At 41.0% G+C, this 18,050-nt stretch overlaps 1 protein-coding gene across 4 annotated transcripts in view; it reads right to left on the bottom strand.

Annotated features, from left to right (window-relative positions):
• The window catches only part of ccdc57 (coiled-coil domain containing 57), a 184,594-nt gene that overhangs the window by 166,029 nt on the left and 515 nt on the right, over positions 1 to 18,050 (bottom strand). The gene's annotated exons all lie outside the window — the stretch shown is intronic.

Here is an 18,050-nt window from a genome sequence, read left to right as displayed (position 1 = left end):
GATAGAATTTGTAGTTTAAGCAGTGAAATGGGCTGCCAATTTGTGGTCTCTTCCCCCTTTCCCTCTTGTTTGTAGATGAGTTTGATGAGTCTTTTTCTCATGGATTTTGATATGCTGCTAGCCAGAAGCATCCCCTCCAAATATTTACAGCAGATCTACCCATTAGACAGCTTTTGAATTTTATCTTTAGTTATGGTTTAACCTCTGGAGAGAACCAGATTCTAGATTAACAGCCTGTCTTTGACCTCCATCTCTCTTGAAGTCTGACTTCCAGAAATAACCCTGTATTTCACCTACTGAGTGAACTAAATTCTAGAATACAAGAATACTTTGTTGCATCTTCAACAGACTCAACCTGCAACTGAGTTCCTAGGATCAAGACCAGGGATTTTGCCAAACAAAGCCACCTAAAAAAACCTTCATTGGACAATGACTTACTGGACTCTGGATTCAATGAAACCATAATTCTTATTTTTATCGTGGTCTCTGCCCTGAACCCCTTTCTTTCCCTTATCCCTCTTTTATTGTATGAGTACAAAAAGGGGCAGATGTCACGAAACTCATTTCCCGCATTTTGTTTGTATATGTAAAATAAACCAACCCTCTTATTTTACCTTATCTCAAGTTTGCTGTAGGGTTATTAATAGAGGATTGGATCACTCCAAACCGAAGGGTTGGGGAACATCCATCACCACTTATAAAAGGAGGAAATAAAAAATCAAAAACACCTTTCTGCTTACGGATGGGTAGAGAGTGGAGAAATCGGGGCTGTTTTAAATTAAGATAAAAGCAAAATGTTGCGGATGCTAGAAATCTGAAACAAAACAGAAAATGCTGGAAAAACTCAGCAGGTCTAGCAGTATCTGTGGAGAGAGAAACAGAGTTAATGATTCGAGTCCGTGTGACCCTGCTTCAGAGCTGCCAAGGAGGGTCAGATGACTTTTAAAAAGATATTTGAATTCCAGTGACTGACCGAAAAGATCACACGAGATCGCAAGTTTTAAGGCTTTTACAGTAATAAACAAACTAAAAGCAACATTGACTAACACTATTTTTGTTTGCAACTTATGAAAAGATTCCTCCGTGTATCTTTTAACAGACCAACAATCCGAGGCCACAGACATACTTTACTCTGTCCCTTAGTTGGGCACATTACTGCCCCTGAACCAGTCCAAAGCTATTCTGCACTCCCAATGGCCTGCTTCCTTTTTCCTTTCTCAGTCAAGTAAATTCTAATCCCTGAACCGACTTTCACAATGAGGGTTACCCTGGAGATTCCTTCCTCTAACCAAAACTTGGTGCAAGCAGCCATCCATCTTCTGAGTGGTGAATAATAAGGATGGCATCTCTCTGCTTCAGGTGCAGGACTGGTTGCCTCTATCTCTCTGCTCTTTCTCCCTCAGATTCTTGCAGACTCACTGTATCTGTGAAGTTCAGGAATATCTTGGGAAAACTTGCAACTCAATCCTACAATGGCTTCCTGTGGGCTCTTCTCCTCTCAAAGCTCATCAGCATGACAATATGAATCACATCGGCCTTGCATCCAGGTAGAAATGCTAATTAATTATCCTTTAAACTCCCAACTTCTTGCTATCTTAAAATTAAATAGACAGTTTAAAGTATAGCCAATCATAAAACCTGACATTACTAACACTTCCCTGTGAGACATGGAGACTGACAGCCTACCCATAGTCAGCACAGATGCTCTTGCTATTGTCTGCAGGTGTGAATATCTTGCACCTTGTTCCCAGTAAAACAACCTGGGCCCTCTAACATCTAACAATCAAACTACCCAAGCTTGTTGTCGGGCAGAATGGGAACAGGTCACATGACCCCCTTAATTCCTCCATTTTACCCTAAAGGGGCAGCCCCAAAAAATCTTACAAACTTTGTATTTGTAACACATTGTAGTATCATATAATTGACTTTCGTGTTTGCATCAACTCTAAAACTTCTTCAGTGTAGATGGCATTGGTGTTACCCATGACATTGGTTTAAATGGCCTTGAAAAGGAACGTTAAAAGTGCTATGGTCAGGCTTTCCAGTCTATTCAGAAGAGCCTTTAAAGTATATTTCTTTCAGCACTTTGTGTTAGAAGAGTACAGCTGATGGCAAGATAATTGCACGTAGGCTGTCAGCAGCGTTTCTAAATATACACAATCCGCCTTTACTGCAAAGACCAAAATTTTCTAGGAGGGTTTTGTGAAAGGGTCTCCTTTTGAACGTTCGAAGCCAAATTCCTCTACTTGTGTCAATGGGAATCCTAGTATTTGCAGTGGTGGCAGCAGTTTAAGTATGCTATAAGGGGATGGTACAATCCCAAAATAATTAATGTACTGATCCAAATACATTAACATATATAACTTCCTCATTTTTTTCAACCAGAACATTGGTCAATTGCTCAGCCAAAGCAAAAGAATCTACAACACATTTAAGTGTATATTTTGTTATTATTTAGTTCTATGGCATGCCACTGTTAGCTGGCCAGCTACACAGTTAAGTACTTAGCAAATTAATTAGCCAGCACAGCATTAGTAGGAGATTTGATGGCATTGGGACATAGACCATATGCTGCAGACAATGATAACGCTCCAGTCTCAAATATCTTTTCTAGCTTCTGGTAATAAGACTACATAAAAGTCTCATCGTTTGAAATAAGAGTAACTCTGATGGAGTGTGGAATGCAACAGCAGCTTCAGTATTACTCAGCAGTTTCATGCACCTTCTTTGAATCATACTAAAATGTGCTTGCTTTGCATTCTCAAATATTTCCATAGAGTAAATTACAGAATTAACTGTGAAGGGATTACATTTTCTTTTACAACCACGAGAAAGATCCACAACATGAAGGCTTTTCAGTGAAACATCAGCACCAATGATGTCACCAATATGAAATATCAGTGTCCTTCATATCCTGCTAAACATAACTATACTAAAATTGATAAAGAACTACTGAGCACTAAACAAAAGTTTTAATACAAGGCCCAAGTCTGACACACAATGGCTGGGATCATTTGAATTTTCACTGTCCAATCAAATTTATTCAAAGAAAAATTGTCAAAACTAGAAGCATAGGACTAAAAAGAAAAACCATACATTTTGTTCTATAATTAAGCACTTTTTCCCCTTTTTCTGAACGCTAAAATGTCTTATGTGAAAAATTTGAAACATGTTGTTTGATTTGGAATCTGCAATGCAACCCTAAAATATACATTGTGCACTTAGTCGTTGTTTGTGCTCGGTTTAAGGTATTTCCAAAATATTCTATCTAGTACAAGGACGTGATTAATTTTGTGTTTTTATTGTTAATGGTTTGAGTTTAAATGACTTTTCCCATAACTTATTTATGTTGCTGTAAAATGAACAATTACGAGTCAGTGAACACTGGAGAAGGAACAGCAGGCTGAAAATAGGCTATTGTAGTTAGTGTATGTCTGCAAATGAGTGACAAAACAGACAAAGGCAGCTAGAAGAGCTGAATTCTAGAGGTGAGGTGAGTGACTGCTGTTGACACCAAGTTGGAATTTGACAGAGTGTGGCATTAAGGAGCCCTAGCAAAACTGAAGTCAATGGAAATCAGGGGAGAAATTCTCCACTGGAATCAAATCTAACACAAAAGAAGATGGCTGTAGTTGTTGGAAACCAATAATCTCAGCTCCGAGTCGTCACTGCAGGAATTAGTCAAGTGAATGTCCTAGGCTTTACCATCGCCACTGTCATTATCAATAACCTTCCCGTCATTGAGAGATTAGAAGTGGGGATGTTTGATGATGAATGCAGAGTTCAGTTCTATTCACAACTCCTCAGATACTGAAGCAGTCCGTGATCGCATGCAGAGACCTGGACAACATTCAGTCTGGGGATAAGCGGCAAGTAACATTCACATCACACAAGAGCCAGGCAATGACCATTTCCAATAATGTTGAGAGTCTAACCACATCCCCTTGACATTTAACAACATTACCATTGCAGAATTACATCCCCAGCATAACATGCAGGGGGTCACCATTGACAAGAAACGTCATAGGATCAACCACGTAAATAGTGGCTACAAGAGCAAGTCAGAAGTTGGGTATTCTGCTGCGGGTAACTCATAGTTTAACTGCCCAATGCCTCTTCATCATCTATAAGATACAATTCAGAAGATGGGAGTACACCCCACTTGTCTAGTCGAGTTCTGCTCCAACAATACTCAAGGAGCTGGACATCAACCAGAAAAACAGCAGCCCACTTGATTGGCACACTATTCACCACCTTAAACATTCACTCTTGCCATCATCAGTGCACAGTGGCTGTAGTATGAACCATTTATAAGATGCATTACAACAACTCGCCAAGGTTTCTTCAACAGCAACTTTCAAACCAGAGACCTCTATGGCCTAGAAGGTCAAGGCCATCCCCACACCTGGAAGTTCCCCTCCAAGTCACACACCATCCTGACTTAGAAATATATCACCATTCCTTCACTGTCACTGGGTCAAAATTCTAGAACTCCCTAACAGCATTGTGGGAGTACCTACACCAAACATACTGTATCAGTTCAAAGTGGCAGCTTTCAAGGATAATTAGGGTGGGTTATAAATGCTATCCTTGCCAGCAATGCTAGCATCCCTTAAACGAATATCAGAAACAATACCTAATAAGAAGATTTATTGTGCACAATAAATTTGTAAAACTCTTCAAGGTTCTGGAACAGTGTCAGGTTATTGATACCACAGTCTAAACATATTTACATGTTTTTTTTTCCTTTTTCTACAAGCATTATTAATTAGTTTAATATAAACAGATGAATTCCTCAGTTTAAATACTGTAGCTGACAATTTCTGTCAATAAATCAATATACTATTCACAATGTGTAATGTCAAGGTCTAAACAGTTTTAAAACATTTTAGCAGTGTGAATGGGCCAGACACTGTTGGTAAAATAGCAGTGAGATTAATATGCACTTCATTACCACTATGTAAATTTTCCTGCAATGCACTCAACCTCTAGTGCCTCAACAGGGAACATATGAAACTCTGAAGTCTCAATCCTGCGGGTAGTAACTCGTTCTTAGTGATTTATTTCCTTTAATTCTTATTTTTCCTTTCTCTTTATTCAGTTTTTCTTTCCCTCTTATTTTTTATATATCTAATTTAACTCTAATTCACTCTTTCCTCTTTCTCAGTCAATTCCATGCTTCATTCGCACATCATAAATCTCATTGGTTAAGGAGATAGAGCATTGGCCCCTTTGTTCACCACAGACCCAGGTGCTCCAGTGTCCTCCTTGACATCAGCTTGCAATTCATGGACTGCAGCAGTTCAAGGAGCCAGCTCACCACCACCTTCTCAAGGGCAATTAGGGATGGGCAATAAATACTGGCCTAGCCAGCGATGCCCATATCCTGTGAACGAATAAAAAATAATTGCAGTGTGAAAATTTTTAGAGCAAAAAAGGTGAGGGGAAAGGGCTAAGTAACATGGAACAATCCAGCAATTCTGGGCTGATAAGTTTGTCGTCCAGTCACACCATTGTTCTGGACACCGTAGAACCATGTCAGTTATCACTGTTCTGGCTTAAAGAAATAGCTTTGAATCACTGTTAGTTCATCAAGCCCATGTTTTAGAAAATAATTCCAAAGGGGACGGAAGAAGGAAAGGGGGTTATAGCAAAAAGTTTAAAACTTATTTTTTTAAGGAAAGGGTCTAATCTTTTCCTCAAGATGGTTTAAAGTTAAAACAAAAAAAAATTCAAATTATGTTTTAGGAGTTTATACTGTAAAGGAATAGGGGTCAAATAACATGGAATTTTTACCAGAGTATTAGGTTAAAAGTTACTTTGGATAAATTCACAGTAAAACATTTAACAGGAGTCAAAACTAACTTGACAGCAAAGTTAACTCCCTTCACAATAATGTGAATTCACCAATAAGAAATACATACACCTAAAAAACAGTTCTTTATGCTTCTTGCCATTAGCACATACAATGCTACTCCTCATAGTTAAAACCGCAATCAGGTAAAATAATGCTAGGCTTCAGGTCTTATTAGCTTACTGGACACTGTACTTTGATTAAGCAACATTGCCCAACATGACTGTTACGTAAAGTCCAGTTTTCAGGAATAAATTCAAAATAACATTTCCTACAAATTGAACGGACACCCTCATTATAATAGGGGGTCCATCTACCAAATATAGCATACCAATTAAGGGTGGTCGATTATTGATCAAATTAACATCTTCTAGGTAACTGTTAATTATACAAGACCAAAATTCATTATAAATATCTCAACCTAAACTCGAATTTTCAGATTCGTTAGATTCTCATAGGTTGACTTTAGACCTGTTGAGCCCAGCGAATCTCACATACTCAGAGGTCAAAGTAATATTACCTTAATATTTTATGGATATCCTTGTTTTCTTTTGAAACGCTATATCTGTAACAAGTAAGGTCTAAACCTAGGATTCTCCTACAGAAATAAGAACTAGTTATCTTTTCTTTTTGGGATTTATCTAGCTTGCAATTTATATCTTTTGTATAACCACCACAATTGCAATCTTATTATAGTAAATTTGTGTGTGCTTAAAACTTTAACTGTCTCATTTAGACTTCTGTATCAAAGTCTCACAAACCCCCACTCCAGTTCTCTTGTGGTAAGAGAACATTTACTGAGAAGTTTCACCCAGGCCCTTATAATATCCAGGAAATTAAAATCAAATTTAGAAATAGTTGTAAAAAGTCTATCAAGGAGAAGATAATAGGAGAAGATAATAATTCTGGTCGGTTTCAATCCTTCATTCAGAGATTTAACAGGGCCCATAACCCAGTTATGTGTCCTTGGGTCTAGCTCCCTCTGACTGAAATTATGGGGAATTAAAAAGGTACATCGAAACTTGAATAAACTTCAAATATTAATAAAGATTGTAATACATCACAATACATATAGCCAAGGGTTAATATTACAATAATGAATATACTTTTGACATATGAATAGCTTTAGTCTTAAAGTGTTTCAGTATCCAGCATGTGATCTGAACATTACAAACCACCTATAGTTATGGTCCCATTAACTTCACTTGAAAGTATTAATGAAAACTTACTCTACAAAAGGAGAAAAAGGTTGCTAAAGCTTTCCATCTAATTGTTTGCTGACTGATGGGCAAGTTTCATAAACTTCAGTTAACCATTAGGATTGTTAATGCCTTCTCCATCCCCCACTACCATGCAATAAAAAATAAATGTAGTCAAGGTTTTGATTCTATTGATCCTCATTAGAAGGAATTATTCTTAAGACTTTAAGCTTCAAATACCTCTCCTGCTGAGTGGTTTCCTTTGTCTATGATAACACCATAGGCATATTCACAGTACAAAATAAAGGATACTATTCTAAAGGGTGTGCAGGAGCTGAGATACCTGGGTGTATATGTACATAAGTCATTAAAGGAGACAGGACAGTTAGAGAGAGCTGTTTCTAAAGCATGCAGTATTCTAGGCTGCATTAATAGGGGCTTAGAGTACAAGAGCAGGGAGGTTATGATGAACCTATATAAGACACTGGTTAGACCTCAGCTGGAGTATTGTGTACAGTTCTGGGCCCCACACTATGAGAAGGATATGAACGCACTGGAGAGCGTACAGAAGAAGTTTATGAGAATGGTTCCAGGGATGAGACGCTTCAGTTATGAGGAAAGATTGGAGAAATTGGGACTGTTTTCTTTGGAGAGGAGAAGGCTGAGAGGGGACTTGATAGAAGTTTTCAAAATAATGAGCGGCCTGGACAGAGTAGATAGGGAGAAGCTGTTTCTGCTCGTAAGCAGATCAAGAACCAGAGGGCACAGTTTTAAAGTGTTTTGCAAAAGAAGCAAATGCGAGGTGAGAAAAATCTTTTTCCACACAGTGAGTAGTTAGGGTTTGGAATGCACAGACTGGAAGTGTGGTGGAAGCAGGTTCAATTGAGGCATTCAAAAGGGCATTGGATGATTATCTAAATAGATACAATGTGCAGGGTTACGGGGAAAAGGCAGGAGATTGGTACTATGTTAAAATGCTCAGAGAGCCAGTGCAGACATGATCGGCTGAATGGCATCCATCTACACCATAACAATTCTGTGAACCAAAAATATTCAACCACAGTATTAACCCTCATATCATATTCAGAAGTCACTGCCAGAGATATCCTGCTCCACCTGCTCTGCTACAGTCCTCACCTCAGCAGAATGACTACAATGGTGTAAACTTGGGGTATTTGCCCACAAGTTCAGCACTAAAAATGGCTGAAAGATTTAGTGCTGTTGCATTCAGGAATGCATTTTTGATGGCATAATAAGTGATAATTACTGAACAACTTCTCTGTCCCTGATAATTAACTTTATAAGTGTGGAATCTCATTCTCACAGAAGAAAATAAAGGTGGCAGATTTTTTAAAAATTCAAATAATTTTTTTAATGATTTTTATGCCTGTCTCTTTTATTGCTTTCCCTTAATCCGATCTGTATTTCCCTATCACTTAGATCTAATTTATACTTCCTAGTTTGGACTGTCTCAGGAAGGACTCTACAGTCTAATGGTTGAAGACCCTCACTGTTTCGTGCTCTGCTCACAGATGCCAGAGGTCCCTGTAGGAGGGGCCACACAGAACCAGAATTAGTGGAAATCTCTCCTAACAAGCCTACAGACTTTTGTGGACAACTGGCAGCAAGGCAAACAGCATCATTCCTTTGCACTGAGTACAAAATTCAGGCCAATATCTCATTCAGAGTAGCAATGATGAAGATATTCCCATCATCCACTTACTCATTCAGCCGATTTGATCATGATTTACGATAAATCACTATTTCATTTCACCAGAGTTAACTGACTGGATGTCTGAACTCAGATTTTAAAAAGTTAATATTGCATCTGCTCCAACTACCTCTCGGGCAGTAAATTCCAAATGAGTTGAAAAAGACAAGATCCAAGGAAAGATTCTCTAAAATGAAAGCTTCTTTTTATTCTTTAATGGGATATGGATCTCACTGACAAGGCCAGCATTTATTGCACATCTCCAGTTGTCCTTGAGAAAGTGGTGGTGAGCCGCCTTCTTGAACTACTGCAGTCCATCTGATAAGGAAGGGAGGAATTCCAGGATTTTGATCCAGCAACGGTGAAGGAATAGCAATATAATTCCAAATCAGGATAGTGTATGGCTTGGAGAGGAACTTGCAGGTGGTGGTGTTCCCATGTGTCTGCTACGATTGTCCTTCTAGGTTGTGGATTCTGTGGGTTTGGGAGATGCTGTCGAAGGAGGCTTGGTGAGCTGCTGCAGTGCGTCTTATAAATTGTACACACTGCTGCCACAGTCTGTCAGTGGTGGAGGGAGTGAATGTTTAAGATGGTAGATGGGGTGCCAATCAAGCAGGGTTCTTTGTCCTGGATGCTGTCGAGCTTCTTGAGTGTTGTTGGAGCTGCATTCATCCAGGCAAGTGGAGAGTTTTCCATTACACTGTGGCTTGTGTCTCGTAGATGGTAAAAAGACTTTGGGGAAACAGGATGCAGAATTCCCAGCCTCTGACCTGCTCTTAGAATCTCAGAAAATTTACTGCACAGAAAAGAGGCCACTTGGCCCATTACGTCTGCACCAGCCGAAAAATGAGCCACTTAGCCTAATCCCACTTTCTAGCATTTGGTCCATAGTGCTGCAGGTTACAGCACTTGAGGTACATATCCAGGCACCTTTTAAATGAGTTGAGGGTTTCTGCCTCTGCTACCTTTTCAGGCAGTGAGTTCGAGTCTGCCACAACCCTCTGGGTGAAAAGGTTTTTCTACATCTCCCCTCTAATCTTTCTACCAATTACTTCAAATCTATGCTCCCTGGTCATTGACCTCTCTGCTAAAGTAAATAGGCCCTTCCCTTCCACTCTATCCAGGCCCCTCGCAATTTTGTGCATCTCAATCAAATCTCTCCTCAGCCTCCTCTGTTCCAAGGAGAACAACCCCAGTCTATCCAATCTTTCTTCAGAACTGCAATTTTCCTGGCAACATCCTTGTAAATCTCCTTTGTACCCTCTCTAATGCAATTATATCATATGATGAGGTGACTAGAACACAGTACTCAAGTTGTGGCCTAACTAATGTTTTATATAGTTCCAGCATAACTTCCCTACTCTTATATTCTATGCCTCAGCTAATAAACGAAAGGATTCCATATGCTTTGTGGCCACTGTATTTATATGGTTCAATTTCTGCTCAATAGTAACACCCAGGATGTGGATCGTGGGGGATTCAGTGATGGCAATGTCATTGAATATCAAGGAGAGATGGTTGGCTCTTGTTGGAGATGTGGCACTTGTATGGTGCAAATGTTACTTGCCCATTTGTCAGCCCAAGCTGTCCAGGTATTGTTACATATGGACGTGGACTACTTCAGTATCTATGGACTTGTGAATGGTTTGGAACATCATGCAACCATCTGCTATGGTGCTATAAAATTGATTTAATTGTAGAAGCATTTGACCTTGCAATTATGCTGTGTGACATGATTGGGCTTTCAGAAGATGTGTCGCTTCTATCTTCAGGACCAAACATTATACGCAAACAACACATCTTACCAAAGGTGAAACTGTACTGCAGGCCTTTGAACTATCTTGAGAGCTGCTCTAAAACTGCCCATCCCTAGGAAACAGTTTTAATGGTTTGGAATGCAGGTTCTCAGCCTGTAGCACAGTTTCCTGAAAATACACAAGCCAAGGGGAGTACTCCAACAATGATGTTTAGAATGAAGTCATGGCTGATGCACAGAAGCCTGTTGGGCATATAGTGCCAAGACAACCTATCAGACTGGGAAACCTTATATGGACATCTCCATGTTGGTGAAAAAACATTACACTTTCAAAATCAAAATGTGAATCAAAGGTCCGCCTGATGCTAATATTTTCTTCAATTATCAAGAGGAGTAAGAACATAAGAACATAGGCCAAATGAATCCTCAAGCACCCCCTGCTATTCAATAAGATCATGGCCATCTTGAACTCATTCCACTTTCGTACCTGTTCCCCATAACTCTTGACCTTATGGTTTAAATATCCGCCTATCTCAGCCTTGGATATATTCAGTGACTTAGCCTTCACAGCTCTTTAGGGTAGAGAATTCCAAAGATTCAAAATCCTCGGAGAAGAAATTCCTTCTCATCTCAGTCTTAAATGGGAGGCCCCTTAATCTGAAATGATGACCCCTAGTTCTAGATTCCCCCACAAGGGGAAACAACCTCTCACCACTTAGCCTGTCAAGCCCCCTCAGAATCTCGTATATTACGATAAGATCACCTCTCATTCTTCTAAACTCCAATGAGTATAGCCCAACTTGCTCAACTTTTCCTCAGAAGAAAATCCATTCATCCCAAAAATCAACCTAACTAACCTTCCCTGAAATGCCTCCAATGCAAGTACTGTATGTCCCTTCTTAAATAAGGAGACCAAAACTATATGCAGTACTCTAGGTGTGGTCTCACCAATGCTCAGTTCAGTTGTAGCAGGACTTCTCTATCGTTATACTCCATCCCCCTTACATTAAAGGCCAACATTCCATTTGCCTTCCGAATTACTTGGTACACCTGCATGTTAACTTTTGGTGATTCATGTACGAGGGCACTCAGAAATCTCCATATTGCAGCATTCGCAGTCTCTCTACATTTAAATAATATTTTGCTTTATTATTCTTCCCACCAAAATGGACAATATTCCATTCGCCAAATTTTAGTCCACTCACAACTTATCTATATCCCTTAGCAGATTCTTCGTATCCTCCTCACAACTTGCTTTCCCCACCTATCTTTGTATCATCAGCAAATTTGGATACAATACACTGGAACACTTCATCCAAGTCATTAATATAGATTGTAAATAGTTTTGGTCCCAGCACTGATCACTGTGGCACTCCACTAGTTACAGTTTGCCAACCTGAAAATGACCCATTTACCCCAAATCTCTGCTTCCTGTTAGTTAGCCAATCCTCTCTCTACACTAATATACGACCCCAAACACCATGGGCTCTTATCTTGTGTAGTAACCTTTTTTATGACACCTTTTTGAATGCCTTTTGCAAGCCCAAATACACTACATCTACTGGTTCCCTTGTATCCACCCAGCTCCTGGAATCCTCAAAGAATAATAGATTTATCAAACAAAATTTTCTTTTCATAAAACTGTGTTGACTTTGCTTGATTGTACTTTGATTTTCTAAATGTCTTGCTACTGTTTCCTTAATAATGGATTCCAACATTTTCCCAATCTCAGTTAGGCTTACTAGCTTATAGTTTCCTGCTTTTTGTCTCCCTCCTTGCTTATGTAGAGACATTACATTTGTGGTTTTTCAGCTCGCTGGGACCCCCCCCCCACCATCCAGAATCTTGAAAATTTTGGAAAATTACAACTTTGAACAAAATTTGCTCCACCTAAAATTTCCTTCCTTTTTAAATGAATGGCAATGCTGCCTGCAATACACTGCAACCAATTCTGAAAAGTAAACAATAGTGTAGTACAACCTCATAGAAGGGCATTAAACATAATGGTGACATCTCAACTGCAGGATTACAAAGAAGTATATTTTGGAAGTTGACGCCTAGTCATATATTTCCATCAGATTCACTAAGTGTGGAATTTGGAATGATTTTGCCCTCGCTGAAGCTGATGGTGTCACCCCTATTGCAATGTTACTGAGCTCAGCTAGCTTCGTAACTATCAGAAGGTGGGACCTTCTCAATTGTACGGCCAGGTTCAAACTGCTATTGTGAAATTCTGTATGTAATCTTTGTCAACGTGACCCTTTGCTGAAATGGTGTAACTTTAATTGACTTATAAGCTCCAACAGTCATGGAACCAGAATGCTGCTATGCCTCCTTCCATCTATTGTCATTCCTGCTACTCTGATTGTTCTGTTGAGGGCTGTGTCCATTCAAATAGACTAGAAGTGAAACCCTGACCTTGACACTGGTAAGAAACATAACTTAAAACGAATTCAAACTTACAAAATCTAGCATTTTTATTAACTCAACATCTTTAATTTTCTAACTTATTAGAACATGTTATTTGTTTAGTACCTGAGTGATTTAAAGTACTGTCGGCTTTACTTGTTTTTATTCACATAGAAAGTTCCTTCTGCCTAACTGCCAAGTCCTCAGTTTTTTTCTTCTATCACTAATTTCTTTCTCTGTATAAATCCCCACTGCCCCCCAATAATGCTCTTGATTCAGTGCTAGAATACAGTTATTCAGGCAGCCCGTACAGTATGTTATCTTTCCCAAATGGCCATTATTCTTGAGAGCCTTAAATTCGAGTAGTGCCAGCCAATTTTGCCACATGGTAGGCATCAGAACTGAACTTAATGCTGTCCTCACTCATCACAGGTCATTGAACTGCTGCCGTCAGCAGGATTAACCCTGGCTAATGCTCTCGATGAGCAGGAATTTCCTCAACTAAATAGTAGGAAGACCGAAGCCATTGTTTTTTGGTTTCTGACACAAACTCTGCTCCCTAGCTACCGACTCCATCCCTCTCCCTAAAAATTGTCTATGGCTGAACCAGACTGTTTTCAGCCTTGGTTTCATATCAGACCCCAAGATGAGCTTCTGACAACATAGCCACATCATCACTAAGACCACCTGTTTTCACTTCCATAACCCATAAACATAGCCCAACTCTGCTCCCATCTCAACTCATCCTCATCCTGAAACTCTCATCCATTCCTTTGTTACTTCTAGACTTGACTATTCCAAAACACTCTTGGCCATCTTCCCACATCCTACCCTCTGTAAACTTGAGGCCATCCAAAACTCTGATGCTCATGTCCTTACTCACATCAAGTCCCATTCAGCCAACACCCCTGTGCCTGCTGACCTACGATGGCTCCCAGTTAAGTAACACCTCAATTTTAAAATTTTCATCCTGGTTTCAAATTTGTCCATGGTCTCGCCCCTCTCTATCTCTGTGATGTCCCCCAGTCCCAGAGATCTGCGCGCTCCTCTAATTCTGGTCTCTCTAGCAAACCCAATATTAATTGGCCACTATGCGTGGCTGTACCTTCAGCTGCCGAGGTCCTAAGCTCTGGAATTCCCTCTTTAAATCTTACAGTCTCTTTACCTCTCTTACCTCTTCTAAGACACTCCTAAAACTATTTCTTTGAACAAACTTTTGGTCATCTGCCTTGATATAGCCTTATGTAGCTAGATGTCAAATTTTGCTTTATAATATTCCTGAGATAACTTAGAAGATCTTGGTTCAAACCTGGGGACTTACTGATCTACATGGCTCAACTCTCAATCATCAAAAGTGATAGTTTAACCAATACATTTAGTTCTATTATCCTAATTATGCTCTTCATCGGTTTCTCCTCTCGGCTGATTGTTTTATTAAATGGCTGCCCTCAGCATTTACCGGTCTACTTTCTTTCATTTTTTTTGCCTTGTGCACCCATGAGACACAGATACTGCACACATCTTTTGTTTTCAAAACAAAAAAGTGAAATGAATTCAATCATTTGGAAAAATCTAGGTTTTGTAACCCCCGGTTAGCAGACACTCTCATGGAACAATTTTGATTTTAACAAGCTGTAGAAACACTCAATTAAAGCTATAGCTACCTACAGATCAAATTAAAAAATTACTAATGAATACAGATTTTGACAGTGGTAACTGTTTTTTTTTATTCATTCATGGGAGTGGGCATCACTGGCTAGGCCAAAATTTATTGCCCATCCCTAATTGCCCTTGAGAAGGTGGTGGTGAGCTGCCTTCTTGAACCGCTGCAGTCCATGTGGTGTAGGTACACCCACTGTGCTGTTAGGGTCGGAGTTCCAGGATTTTGACCCAGCGACAGTGAACAAACAGTGATATGTTTCAAACACAAACACAGAAAATGCCTGGAAAAACTCAGCAGGTCTGACATCATCTGTGGAGAGAGAAACAGAGTTAACATTTTGAGTCCATATGACCCTTTTTCAGTTTGATGAAGGGTCATACGGACTCGCAACTTTAACTCTGTTTTTTTCTCCACCGATGCTGTCAGACCTGCTGAGTTTTCCAGCATTTTCTGTTTTTATTTCCAATTTCCAGCATCCGCAGTATTTTGCTGTGATATGTTTCAAGTCAGGATGGTGAGTGGCTTGGAGGGGAACTTCCAGGTTGTGGTATTCCCATGTGTCTGCTGCCCTTGTCCTTCTAGATGGTAGCTGTTGTGGGTTTGGAAGGTGCTGTATAAGGAGCCTTGGTGAATTCCTGCAGTGCACCTTGTAGATTGTACACACTGCTGCCACTGTACGTCGGTGGTGGAGGGAGTGAATATTTGTGGATGGGGCGCCAATCAAGCAGGCTGCTTTGTCCTGGATGATGTCAAGCTTCTCGAGTGTTGTGGGACCTGCATTCATTCAGGCAAGCGGAGAGTATTCCATCACATTCCTGACCTGTGCTTTGCAGATGGTGTACAAGCTTTGGGGAGTTAGGAAGTGAGTTACTCGTTGCAGGATTCCTAGCCTCTGACCTGCTTTTGTAGCCACAGCATTTATATGGCTAACAAAAACAAAAATTGCTGGAAAAACTCAGCAGGTCTGACAGCACGTGGAGAGAAAGACAGAGTTAACGTTTCGAGTCCATAGAACTCTTCTTCAGAACTAAAGAGGTAAAAATGTGGTGAAATATACACTGTTTAAGGGGGGTGGGACAGGTGAAGCTGGGTAGAAGGCCAGCGATAGGTGGAGGCAAAGGAGAGGTTGCGAAATATGTCATGAACCAAAGGTCAAAGGAGTGTTGATGATGGTGATACTGGCTAAAGGAGGTGCTAATGGTGACATTAAGAGTAGAAAACAGGATGAGCAAGCGACAGGTGGCCCTAGTGGGGGTGAGATGGGGGGAGGGGATGGTGTGGGAGAAAAGATCGAAATAGGCTAAAAGGTGGGGATAAAACGATGAATGGAAATAAATTTTAAAAATAATAATAATAGAAATAGGTGGGGAAAATATATAAAAATTAAAAAGTAAATATTTGGAAAAAAGGGGATCAATAAGGGGTGAGAATAGAGGAGAGAGTTCATGATCTGAAGTTGTTGAACTCAGTGTTAAGTCCGGAAGTCTGTAAAGTGCCTAATCAGAAGATGAGGTCCTGTTTCTACAGTTTGTGTTGAGCTTCACTGGAACATTGCAGCAGGCCAAGGACGGACACATGGGCATGAGAGCAGGGTGGTGTGTTGAAATGGCAAGCGACAGGAAGGTCTGGGTTATGTTTGCAGACAGACCGAAGGTGTTCCACACAGCGGTCACCCAGTCTGCGTTTGGTCTCGCCAATGTAGAAGAGACCACATTGAAAGCATCGAGTACAGTAGACCAAATTGAGGGAAATGCAAGTGGAGCACTGCCTCACTTGAAAGGAGTGTTTGGGCCCTTGGACAGTGAGGAGGAGGGAAGTAAAGGGGCAGGTGTTGCACCTTCTGCGATTGCATGGGAAGGTGCCGTGGGAGGGAGTTGAGGTGTTGGGGGTGATGTAGGAGTGGACCAGGGTGTCACGGAGGGAACGGTCCTTACGGAATGCTGAGAGGGGGTTGAAGGGAAGATATGTTTGGCGGTGGCATCATGCTGAAGTTGGCGGAAATGGCGGAGTATGATCCTTTGAATGCGAAAGCTGGTGGGCTGAAAAGTGAAGACAAAGGGGACCCTATCGTGGTTCTGAGAGGGAGAGGAAGGTGTGAGGGAAGAGGCGCGGGAGATGGGTCAGACACGATTGAGGGCCCTTTCAACCACCATGGGTGGGAAATCTCAGTTAAGGAAGAAGGAAGACATGTCAGGAGAACGGTTTTGGAAAGTGGCATCATCAGAACAGATGCGACGGAGGTGAAGGAACTGAAAGAATGGGATGGAGTCCTTACAGGAAGCAGGGTATGAGGAGTTGTAGTCGAGGTAGCTGTGGGAGTTGGTGGGCTTGTAATGAATATTGGTGGACAGTCTATCACCAGAAATTGAGACAGAGAGGTCAAGGAAGGGAAGGGAAGTGTCAGTGATGGACCATGTGAAAGTGATGGGAGGGGTGGAAATTGGAAGCAAAATTAATAAATTTCTCCAGGTCCAGACGAGAGCAAGAAACAGCGCGAAAGAGCCATCGATGTACCAGAGAAAGAGTTGTTGGAGAGAGCCCAAGTACAACTGGAACAAGGAATGTTCCACATACCCCATAAAGAGACAGGCATAACCGGGGCCCATGCGGGTACCCACAGCCACACCTTTTATTTAGAGGAAGTGAGATGAGTTTAAGGAGAAATTGTTCAGTGAGAGAACAAGTTAGCCAGACGGAGGGGAGTGGTGGTGGATGGGGATTGTTCAAGGAAGAAGCGGAGAGCCCTCAGACCATCCTGATGGAGGATGGAGGTGATTGGATGTCCATGGTGAAGAGGAGGCAGTTGGGGCCAGTGAGCTGGAAATTGTTGATATGTTGTAGGGCATCAGAGGAATTGCAGATGTAGGTGGGAAGAGACTGGACAAGGGGAGAGAGAACAGAGTCTAGATAGGAAGAAATGAGTTCCGTGGAACAGGAACGGGAACAGGTTGACATGATCGGTCTACCAGGACAGTCCTGTTTGTGGATTTTGGGGAGGAGGTAGAAGCGGGCTGTCCGAGGTTGGGAGACAATGAGGTTGGAAGCTGTGGAATGAAGATCTCCAGAGGAGATGAGGTCAGTGACAGTCCTGGAAACAATGGCTTGATGTTCGTTGGTGGGGTCATGGTCCAGCAAGAGGTAGGAGGAAGTGTCTGCAAGTTGGCGCTCAGCCTCTGCGAGGTAGAGGTCAGTACGCCAGACAACAACAGTACCACCCTTGTCGGCAGGTTTGATAACAAAGTCAGGGTTGGGCCTGGGAGAATGGAGTGCTGCAAGTTCAGATGGAGACAGGTTAGAGTGGTTTATATGACTAGTTCAGTTTCTGGTCAATGGTAATGCCCCGGATGTTGATTGTTGAGATGCAGTCACTTTATCCTGGCTTATTCATGCTGCTAGGAGATTACTGAACACATATATATGATGACAACTGTCATGCAGCCAGTGCAGTCAACATGTCT

This window comes from Cetorhinus maximus, chromosome 24 (assembly GCF_964194155.1).
Source record: "Cetorhinus maximus chromosome 24, sCetMax3.hap1.1, whole genome shotgun sequence".
Lineage (NCBI taxonomy): Eukaryota > Metazoa > Chordata > Chondrichthyes > Lamniformes > Cetorhinidae > Cetorhinus > Cetorhinus maximus.
The sequence above is the reverse complement of the archived record's forward strand: the minus strand, read 5'-3'. Positions and strand labels throughout refer to the sequence as shown.